Genomic DNA, 12292 nt, shown 5'->3' on the forward strand with positions numbered 1-12292 from the left:
AGCTAAAAAAATTTTAATCTGCGTTTTCATTTTTACAAATATTTAACTAGGCTTTTCTAAAAACAGATTTAAAAAAAAAGCTCCAAACCTTTGTTATGTAAATAGGGTCCGTATCATGTTTTTTTTTTTTTTTTTTTTTTTTTTTTACATAGGTTAATATATTGATATTTGTTCCTTTAAAGCAGATAATTTTAATAAAGAAGTTAATTCTAAATAAGATAAGACAGTTTCTAGTGATTTGCGGATTTTTATTTTGTTTTAAATATGATATTTTCTATATGTAAACAAAAAACAAGGCACTTGCCTTGTTTACATTATGGAGAATTTTAAGTTCTGTATCTCGTTTGTTAATCAACTGGTCTTTGGCTCCAATGACTATTTTTGCAACAATCGCGACATATCATTGCAACAAAGCCTCCTAAGATTAGTTTAAAATAAACTTTACTCATTTTCATGAATTGTATTGAACAGCAGATATAAATTAATATGATCGTATTCTCCAGAGACACCTTCTTGGACAGATTTATTTTTAATACATGTACATTCATGTAGTTATCATTATAGGGGTTATCCTCAACAATTTCTATCAAAGTTTATGGCAAGTTGTTCTTTCTTAATCAAGTATTGAAAGAGCTCTAAACTCACTAATGAGAAATATCATGAGCGGGACTACGAAAAGTTTTTTTTTTCAGAAAAGGTCTTCAGTTTTTGGCTGTTACCTATTTGATGTCAAATAATGATTTTTTTTAAAAAAACCACAAACCCTACAATTTATTGCTCCAAATGTCTTATTACACCTGAATGAAATTTTAACTATTGTTTAAATCAATAGTTAAACACTTTGCTAAATTTGATAACTTGTGTTTAAAAGACTCGACATTTATGATGGAAAGCAATTTAAACTAATCTTTGTCAACAGTTAAGGCCTTGAAACTTTCGGTTTTGTAGGATCTTCAGAATCCTCTGGTCCTACGGGATTACGCAATTAACATGGTGTCTACAAATTGAATTGAACTTTACAGTGCGATCTATCTACCCCAATTATCCCTCCAAAATACAACTGGAAGCTTTCTGTTAATTCAGAAAATAAAGCAAAAAAATCTTACAATGGTTAAACATGATTCTTACTGAACAAATAATGTCTACATACTTCTTATAGTCTATCAAGTTTCAACAAAATATATTATTATCATCGTACACATCTCTCTTAATCTCTCTTGATTTGCTTATTATGTAATGTGTCATATTGTTTGTTTGTTTGCTTGCTTGTTTGTTAAGCTTCCCTTTCGAGAATTTTTCAGTCACATTGAGACCGGTCTATACACAGGGGCCTGTAACATACTGTATTTAATTTTACGTAATCACTATATGTATACAAAAAGTTTTGTATACATGTATATATAGTGATTACGTAAAATCAAAAACATTATGTTACCGGCCCCTGTGGGTCTATACTCGACAATCAGGGTCATTGAGCAGTACTGGTGAGGGAATCTTTTTTCCTTCCAGCATCTACTGCGACACGGGACGTCAGTTTATACAATTTCATTACAAGGATCGGTCTCCATTTGAGCACCGAGATTCGAATCTGCGATGTAATAAACTTCTAACTTCACGACTCTAGAGGAAATGTTCTAACAAATGCGCCTCGCAGGTGAGTGTATCATATTGTAAAACTTACTGTAAATTACTTTTTATTCGCAAGAACTTTATTTTTGCGCAATTACGCGAGAAGGTGCAAAAATATTATTCTCGCGTATAAAAGAATTCTTAATGATCAAATAGAGCAGTAATCTATATTCGTGACAATCTTGTCTTGCTAATAAGGAGGAAATTTTTCTCTCGTGAAAATAAAATGTCGCAAAAAATTTGTGATCTACAGTACCCAAAGAAATGGTACCGTCCAGAACGTGTATTAATGCCTTTCACCAAATGGAATAATAATATACCGTATTTCTTCCTCATGCATGTCGTAATTTCAAGCCAACCTTTGAATTAGATTTAGATTTTATGATTTTAAGGAAATTTAATCCCTCATCGTTAGTTAATGTTTATTAGATAAGGATTGAGAGCTTTGTTCTGTAATCTTATTTGTGATCAGATTCTGTGTTCAAATTTAAAAAATCATCATAATCAAGCTTTAACATCTTTTTATTAACATGTTATTTCAGAGGAAAAGCAGCAAATTTTAGTACCTACATCTATTAAAGACCACAATAGAGAAATTTCAATAATCAAACTCAGGACCATTTGACAAAATGCAATAAAACTTGTAATTTGAAAGAAAACTTGTATTCAAATATATATCACTTTAATCTAACAACCAAGCTATATGATAAACTCGAGAACTTTAACTTTACAATCGTCCACTTTCCTTACCTTCATCACCTGCATACGAAGTTTATATATCTCAGTTGATTCGATACGCAAGAGCATGTTCTACGCATAAACAATTTCTAAAACGAGGTTAATTATTGACATGCAAGTTGATGAAACAAGAATATCAGCATTTCGATCGTTTTATGGTCGATATAATGACCTTATCAACAAATACAATGTATCATGGAGTTAAATGCTTACTGACGTTTTTATACTAATTATTAGTCCATTATTTGTATTGAATTGACGACGGATTTTTCCGTGATTTCCCGATCATGACAAAGAACACACGGCGACTGTGACCGGTCGGTAGGGGATGCTCACTCCTCCATGGCACCTGATCCCACCTCTGATGTTTTGGAGGTCAGTGTTTGCTCTTCTCCAATTTTGTATTGTTTTATAAACTTTTGTTCTTGAACACTGTATGTTATCTCCATAATTATGTTTCTTATAACCATATTTTCACATTAAACAGATAAGTAGATAAAATGTTTACTTATATTATCAAATTTGTTTGTTGATTAGAAACATTGAAGGAATTGTAAGGTGTGAAAATAAAATAACGCAGGTGAGTACTGTCACAAGAGGCATTTTATATTTTTTATAATATTTTCGTTACACCTACACTGTAGTGCAAAGACAGGAAAATGACTGTGTAGGGAGGATATAAAGCAATATCGAGCTAAATGTTCCTTTATTTGTATAGTAGTTTGATAACTCATTGTAAATCATGCGTTTTCATGTATTGAATAATATTATTTCCAATTTCGGTACCTATAGCAAGAGGCAATAAAAGCAGGACGACGAATTGAAACAGATAAATGAACTTTATGGAGATGACAAACAGTATTCAAGTTTAAATGCCCATTCAAACAATACACGTAGCAGAGCAAAAACGGACATTTAAAACAACAGGGATGGGATCAGCTACCATGGAGGAATTTCCAATAAGATTTGTTTGCAGCACATGCAATCAAGTCGATTCTTTCGTATCCATTCATGATCTAAGCGGAATAACTCTAGGCATTCAACTCTGATAGTAAAACTATCGCGCTTTTCTATATAGCCAATTTCCAGATAATTTTTCCAATACGACACTTCGAAATAGATAGCACTATACAAGTCACGTATGTGAAGCAACAAAGTATACAATCTCAGGTTCAAGCTTTGCAAATCAAAATATATTAGAGTATTACAAGGAATAAACAATAATGGTATGTTATTATGATGATTTTTATACCTATATATTTATAGTTTTGTCAGTTCTTAAAATTCTATTTACTTCCACAAAAAATCAATATTTTCAACAAGAGAAAATGATAAATGGTGAAAACTAAGAAAACATATCAAAGAATTAATACCTTATTGACTAAGGTACTCCGATCCTCAGCCAGGAAGGATAACTCTTTAATTTATTTAATTGAAAAAGTATCAAAATAAAGCTTGAAAATTAAATCTTTTCATGCAACAATTTTTATTTTATTCCTCTCAATGTGTTTCAAGGTTGTTTCAAGTTCTCAGAACGTCTTATAAAAAGTCGAAATTTTTACCCCATAAAAGTATTTTAAAATTACATATTAAAGAAATTGAGGTATATTCTAATATTAGCCATAGATACCATATGAGATTAGAAGTGATTAATGGTGATTTGCAGTGATAGAAAATTCTTAACACTCTATTCATTGTAAAATGATCAAAGTAAATGGAATAGATTAAAGTACCTAATAATTTCTTAAAAAGCCGGGATACCCATGATTTTTTTTTAAATGATTTTGTTGATCAAATCTAAATTGGAAAATGCATAACAAGTGTTTTTATTCATCTTTCCTGAAAATTTATTAGAGATATACTAATTTTCTTTATATAATATGATTAACTTTAAAGATGAAGTTTGAAGAATTATTGTGGGTAAAAACATGTTAATTTAAGAATTCAGAGGTATTTTTGTGAGCTTTTTCAATTAGTCAATGTCTGACTTTCAGAACCTGGGAATCGGAGTACCTTAAGGATCAACAAAAAACAAAAGGTGCAATCCTTCAGAACTTTCAAATGTTTTGTTTTACGGAAAAGACCACATTTATTAAATGTGTTTCTAACTAACAGAAATCTAAACCTGTGTTCACATATATACACGTAAATACCCTGCACGTAGAACATCATGTACTATTGATTACTTGTCGATTTAATGACCTTGTCAGCAAATACAACCCATCGTTAGTTCAAATGCTGACTGACGGGGGTTTTTCATACTAATTGTTACATCATTATTTACACTCTGAAAATTAGTTTCCACATACATAGCTGAATTAAAATTCAAATTAAAAAAAATGGGGGGGGGCAAAATGCTTCTTTTGGCGCTACAGTACATTTAATAGGACCTTTCTGCACTTAAATTTGTGTCCTAATTAAAAATTACATCTTCGGCATTTTCCCTCCAATAATTTTATTCAGTTAAAGAATGAAACAAATTAACCCCTAAGACTATTTTTTAAAAAATACACTTTAAACTTGTGACTGAGCAAAAGTTTCAATTTGCTTTGCATAATCAATTTTTTGACCACCAAGAAAATGTGATTTTTCTGGCATTGAAAATTTCATAAGCAAGAAAATTATTTTAAAGTCTTAAACTTTTTCTGAATTTCAGCAAATAGGTCAAAGTTAACTTAAATATTTAGAAAAGAACATCAAGGGGGGGGGGTAAATTTTCAGATATAACTGAAAAAGAGTATATTTAACGTTAAAATTGGCTCAATTTTTTCCCGGATTTTCAGAATATATTTAATATATTTGTCATACTTCGCTGAAAGAATTAATCAGAAATAATAGATATTTCAGAACCAGCAGAAAACATTTCACTGCAAAATACAGCTTTGTTTGCGACCAGCATGGAAAAATAGGAATCTTAAATTAACAGTAGTACTGTTATAGTTAAAAAGTGAGAAATTGATCAAGTTCTTCTAAAGAACCTCACGCCAAAAAATATAGTTCCTATCTTAATTCCATCTGAATGGAATTTAATCGCGGTTTTTTTTTTTCGTTAAATATAGTTCAATTTGCATTGTAGAATTCAGATTTAATGTTAGAACTTAAAAAATGATGTAGAATTTTATAAATAAAGGACAGGACCAAAATCCGCTCAAAAGCTCAGGATCGAACGTCCTTTTAAGAGTTAATGGCATTCAAAAAAATTCTCTGATGCCTAGAGCAATTAAAATGAAAGATCAATTCAAAATCAAAAGCCATTTTAAGTATGTTCTTTTAATATGAAGGTTAAACATTATTTTGAATCAGAAAACTACAATTATATTATGTAAACGTGTTTATATTAGTTATCAATTTTCCTCGGGCACAATATTTACAAAATTTTAATTGCCGACGCTAGGTATTATCTATCGCACAAATGGAAAAAAATTCTTTGAACTTTGATGTACATGGTTACTTGTTAGATAAATTATTTTAATTGGTGTAAAAATTGACATCAATATATTAAATTTGTTTTCTTTCTGTCTCTCTTCCGTTAGTGTAAACATGATATCTATTTTGTGTTGAAAAGTTATCAATTTACACTAAAATACGCATAAAGTAAACACGTTTATGATAAATTGACGCTTATGATGGAGTAATTTTCATTCCCCTTGACCTTAAAATGTATTCTAAAAAATTTAACAGATATAAGTATTACGAATTACTTTTATAAAGAAGCAAAATTTTCCGCTCCTGGCACTTTATTCTTAGCGTGTTTTACTACTGTATAATGTACGACTTTTGCTTTGAGAAACATTTTTATTCGAAATTGCTGCCTACCTAATTCATCTATACACATATGTACAATGTATATACAACATGAAGAATAAGAACAAAAAATATGGCTTATCTATATGCATTTGTGTGCTGCCACAAATTATCTAGATCTTATCTCTGAACTTAAGGTTTATTCTAGTCGCAAATACTGTATGAATTTTTAAATTTTACTTTTAGAGTTGTGGCATTGTAGAATGTTTAACAAGCAACGAATCCCTCTAGATAGTGAATTTTGGTATTGTGTTTTAAGTTTATAGTATTTTTTAAAAACTGTTTTATGTTTTCTAGGCATAATACTTTGTCATTAATGGACACTCTAATTCTCAACAATTAATTGTGGTGTTGTATTGTGTCAAACTGAGCATCACCCTATATAAAACAGTTATCCATAAATGATTAAATAAATGAGAAACAATTAATGTCAAGTAGTTTAATTTGACACGAGTGGATATTGATTGGATTCTTTCACATTTGTCTTCACAAGTATATTTCACTTGTGTATTTCATTAGTACATTTTGAATTATGGAGTGCAGGTGATCGAGAGATAAGCTTAAGGTCATACGCAAGGTACCTTACCTGCTGATAGTTTTTCAAGATATTCTAAATTTAAACTTATTATACCATTACATTTTCTCAGCATGCGTTACAGCATGCGTTACCAGGGGTTTTGAAAAGATATCAAACTATGAAATTTTTTGCATTATTCAAAGAAAAATGTTCAAAAATTACAAAACCAATATTCCAGATTTTTTTCATCAAAAATGTTTAGTTACACACAGGTCCTTCATTAAGTGGAACTCTTCAACTGCAGGGAAGAACCCATTAAAGTTCAAACTACGTTGCGTATGACCCTAATGCGTCCAAGGTTTTAAATCCGATTTCAAAAGTGAAGACTCTCTTGCTGTTTGGAACGTTTTGAAGAACAAAACCTCAAATTAGAATAAATTTATCAAACTTATAGTGTACAAAATACCGTTAGGGTTTTACATCAAAAGGCATTGGAAAGAGATACATTTTTCTTTATGCTGAAAAAATCAGATGGCATCAGTATACTCTGCCCTTGCCACAGGGCCATAAAACTTAGACGAGATCACTTTTCCACTCTTAATTCCTTTGGAAACTGTGAGAACGAGATCATGCCCCTAGGCAAGTTTAATGCCCCCAGGCCTTACGCTGAGGCGTCACACATGCCGCAGAATAGTAGAACGTTAAAAGGTTCAAATGTATAAGGTATTCATTGGGTGTCTTGGGGCTCACTCATAAATGAAATGAAACTGAGTCTGGAAGGGATGTTTAGATATAAAGGATGTGTTTCATTTCAATTATGCACTGTCAACGAGTCCAAATTATGGACCATTTATATCAGTTGCCAATCTCTACCCAGAGTTATCGTTCCACTTATGTTGTAGCGAGTTGAGATTGATCAGTTGCATGGAAACAGACGCTCAAGAATCCAACGGAATACGAAATGGAGGAGGAACAAAGTAGGATATATGAAAACATCTGAAGTGGGATCAGATGCAATAAAGAGCGAGCAAGCTTCTTTTCTCGGTTGGTTAATTCCGTTATGCGCTTCCTGTCATGATCGGGCAAGCCGAGACAATTAAGCTTTTAAATAAAATATTTTTTTAATTCAAGTTCTTTTAAGATGTTCAAATTAAATAAAACTAGTTGATAAACTTTAAAGAGATAGGCATTACAGGTAAAAAGTTGCAAAAGTTTCAGTCTCGCAATCATATTTAACGAATCATCATTACTGTTGAAGCGACATTCGTTCCGTCCATAACCTGTGAAAACCATGGACGTTCCCAAGAAGCTAGTCCCCATTCACCGTTCAGTAAGGTGTGTGAGCACCAGTTAAACCACCACCCGCCTTTAAAGTGTGAGGAACAACTTCCTCCTGGCCATGCGTCATAGTCCCTGTCTGGGGTGGAAAATCTCCAACCAGTTATATTCATGGCTGCAGCAGCTCTCATGCTATCGTCTGGAAAAGAAAAATGCGATTTTGCAACAAAAAAATCCAAATGCATTCGGGTTTGAAGGGACTGCTTGTACAATTAAGCAACTAAGAAGGAAAAAATTATAAGTTCAGATTATCTCGATTAAAAATTGAAAAATTTAAGTCCACTTTAGCAGGATAAATTTTTCTTGACGCGAAATAAAAAAAATATTTTACTCTTTCAACCAAATTTTTTTTGAATTTCCTTGCTTTTAACCAGTAATAGTGTTCATCAGTTGCAATATAACTGTACATCATAAAACATACGATTTACAATTATCTACAGGCTACGATTCTCATATTGCATTCATATATAAATCGTACCGAGAGTTCCTGAAGCTGTTCCTTTTAAGTAGAGTCGGTAGCCATCTGTCTCATCGGAAATAGAGAATTGAGGGTAATGTACATATAGTGATGCCCCATTGGTCAAAGTTAGGCCAACATACAACGATGGCGTATAATTCGTTAGTTGATGTATATAATCATTGCCTAAATGTGTAAAATACATCTGAAGTGAAACTTTCAAAACAGGTATATAGATCACAAATGCTGTATTGTTTAAAAGCAGAATATATGTACCTACCTAACCAATACTCATTTTCGGCAGTCCCAAAACCTTGTTTATATCCTGACCATGGTTTGTTAAAACTTAAAGAACCGTCTAGTCTTCTCTGTATTATCTGTCATTAATTGAATTTCATTTTATTAAACATTTCTTATGTAATGTTTTGATGAAAACTAGGACTTTAAAGCAAAAAAGAGTATACGAAGCCTCAATTTTGATATGCATGGCCAGATTAAATTCATATGTTTAATTTAACTTATATCCAGGCAATGATAGAATCTTTTGATCTGATTATCAGTAATGAAATGAAATATTATGATTCACTATATTGTAAAATCAAACTCTTGAAAATTTATATAGAACATAAATAAATATCAGGTCATATATCAAATACCCTTTTCTTATAAATATTACAGGCAAATAATTTTTCGAAGAACTCGTATCATGATATAGAAACTCTGTTGCATTTATCAAAGCCGTTTATCGATGAATAAAACATTTTAAACTTGGTTAGGTTTCAGTTAAAAATATCAAATATCCAAAAAGGCCTAGATCAGTTGTGAATGAGAAATCAGTTACAGTTAGGAAAAAACGTTTTCGACAGGCGGAGTGACCGTCAATCAGATTGGCAAGAAGCTGAACTTTTCATCGGTAGCTTATTAAAATTTTAAAAGAACGTTTAGTGCAAGGTAAGTATCTGCGAGGTGTATCCCATACATTCTAAATGATGAGCAAAAAAAATAAGAGACTGCAAATTTTTCGAAAACTTTTGATATTTTACGGGAAATGTAATGAAAGACTCCTGCATAAAATTGTTACAGGGGATGAAAGTTGGCTACAATTAAATGAAATCATTAGAAAACTGGAAAACAAAAGATGGCCCCTTAAACAAAGTGAATAACCCACCATTGCTAAATGTGGCAAGACAGCAAGAACGGTTTAATATACAATCTTCTTTTTATTCAAACGGGGTAGTCTCTCAAATTCCAATTAAAAAGGGCAGACATGTTACTAAAGATGTTTACCTGAAAAGGTATTGTCTTAGGTACAAAACGTTACCAAATACAGAGGACCTAAGTCCGGAATGAGAGGGGTCAAGTTTGTACATGATAATGCCCCAGCACATACATTTTATAGTACATTACACACAAGATTTTTTCTGGGAAAATGGAATACAGCAAATGGATCACCCCAATCCCCTTATTCAACAGATTTATCCCCATGTGACTTTTTCCTATTCCCTAAAATGAAGAAAATGCTGTCTGGACGACGTTTCCATTCTCGTACTGCATTAGCTTTAATTATGTATCAGTGTCTAAAGAGTATACCTCTTTTGGAGTATAGAGGCGCGTTTAAAAGCTGGAAAAAACGACTTCACAGATGTTGAAGTAAATGGTGATTATTTTGTAGTGATGTAAATAAAATTAAAAAAAAAAATGCTATGTTATTTTTTTTTTTGCATTAACAAAGTCTCACTATTTAATAAATAGCCCTCATATGAACTTTATTTCGAAACTTTCTTTCAAAAAACTCTCCAAAACGCATGTAAGTCAATGTTTTAGACCAAAAAATGTTTTTTTTTTTCTCATAAAGCAATATAACCTGCAATGCACCTAACTTTCGATTCCCTCTTCATATCACCTTCCGAAGTCCAGGGTTTCTGGTCCTCTCCGCTCCACATAAATATGGCACAGAGTGGATCAAAAACCCTTAATTCGGGAAGATGCCTCATTCATACCGACCAACCACCGCCGTCTGTAGCCATATCACAGAAAACGTCCACTGGTCGATCGTAGTCCATCCATGGGTAGATGATGTTTGGTCCTGAGCAATTCCGTCCAGCATTCAAAAGGTCCAAGCAACTGCGTACCAGTAGGCCTTAGATAGCGAAAAAAAATAACTTTGTTTTCTAAGAATAAGTGAGTATAATAATACAGATGTTCTGAACCCAATAAGTTTATCCTATTTTGTAACAATAATTTTAATCAAGTGTGTATTGAGATTTTTTTTTTAACTTCGAGCATGTTTAATTTTAACTATAAACAATTATTAGCTTCCATTAGGAGCTTTTTGATGTGAACAAATTTATATTATGCAAAAATCAGGAAAGTGAAGTTCAGCGAAAACAACAGTAATTTGAATTCAGAAAAGAAGAGAAAAATCAAGAAAAGTTAAATCTTGTGTCATAAACATGAAATGAGACTTAAGAATTGAATTTGTTCTATATATAACACTTATATTTCAATACGCTTTCTATACATTTCACTTACATATCCGGATATACTAGTATTCGGTGCATTTGAAAACACTAGTTATGAATATTTATTTTTTGATAAACAAATAAAAGTAAATACTTTTTGTTTTGTTTTTTTTAATTACAACACATTTCTAAACATATATTGCCAGAATATATGGAACATTATCAATTTCTATTTAAAAATAAGCAAAAACTTCTGGTGACCTGGTTGCTTCATTCCTGTTGTTTTGCTGTAGCTGCAGATCTGTAGCTCTCCGAAAAAATATATATTGATAGACCGGAGAGCTACAGTGCCACCCATTAAAAAAAACTGTATATTTATTGCGCACAAAAAAGTGCGCTCGGTTCTCGATTTATTTCTCCATGTTTTTAAAACTGTAATCTCAAAATATTACTAACCGTGTGTTCCTAACATATTCTTTGACTCTTTCCACAACAAAACATTCCTCATAATTGTTGTTAATAGTACCCCTGACCCTGATATTGTAATCATCGAACATTGTTATTTTAACTAGCAATCAGTCGTGCATGCTCAGCTTATTTTACAGTAAAAAAAATATAAAAAGATTTCAGATAAAAATAAGGTACATTCTAAATACAATTTAAAATTTTTCTCTCTTAAATATTTTGGACAGTTTTATCAAATTCTAGCCAGATAATTTATACCCGCTTCCAGCAGGACTGTCGTGCTCATGTAGAAATCTGAACAGATCATACATGTAGAAGTCTGATGATAATTCCTGGTGTAGGGTTTTGCCTAACGTAGTGTAAACAGCTTTATTTCTGATATATCTCCTTTTAACCTCTCTTTAAATTTATAGGTGGTGTCTTGCGAGTTTATAGGCACCATTATCATACTTTTAATGCAACTCTGATGTGCTAGACTGTAAAAACAGCCTAAACAGTTAAACAAAATAGGCAATTTCAATTCATGACAATATAGATCTATCTAGCTGATTCCTTTGTTAGCAACAATGTTTATTTGAATTATCGTTCATGAATGTTCTAGACATGCATGCATCTATGGGTTGCACATTGCACAAGTTTTATATGATTTTCAATTCATTCAGAATAGCCTTTACACTAAAATCAATTTAAATACATTAATTCCCCAAAATAAAGCCCTGCATTGTCCATCTAACAATTTTTATAAATTTATAACACAACTACTCACACAGAGCATTTTACACTTACATCTTGCATCACGAAAGATACACACTGCATTTTTACAAAAAAAAAAATCTGATCATGAACTCCCTGCTACATTGTTGTATGTGTAGCTTATAAATC

The sequence above is a fragment of the Saccostrea cucullata genome, unplaced genomic scaffold (assembly GCF_032062105.1).
Source record: "Saccostrea cucullata isolate Sc308-1 unplaced genomic scaffold, CSIRO_AGI_Scuc_v1 ctg923, whole genome shotgun sequence".
NCBI classification, from domain to species: Eukaryota; Metazoa; Mollusca; class Bivalvia; order Ostreida; family Ostreidae; genus Saccostrea; species Saccostrea cuccullata.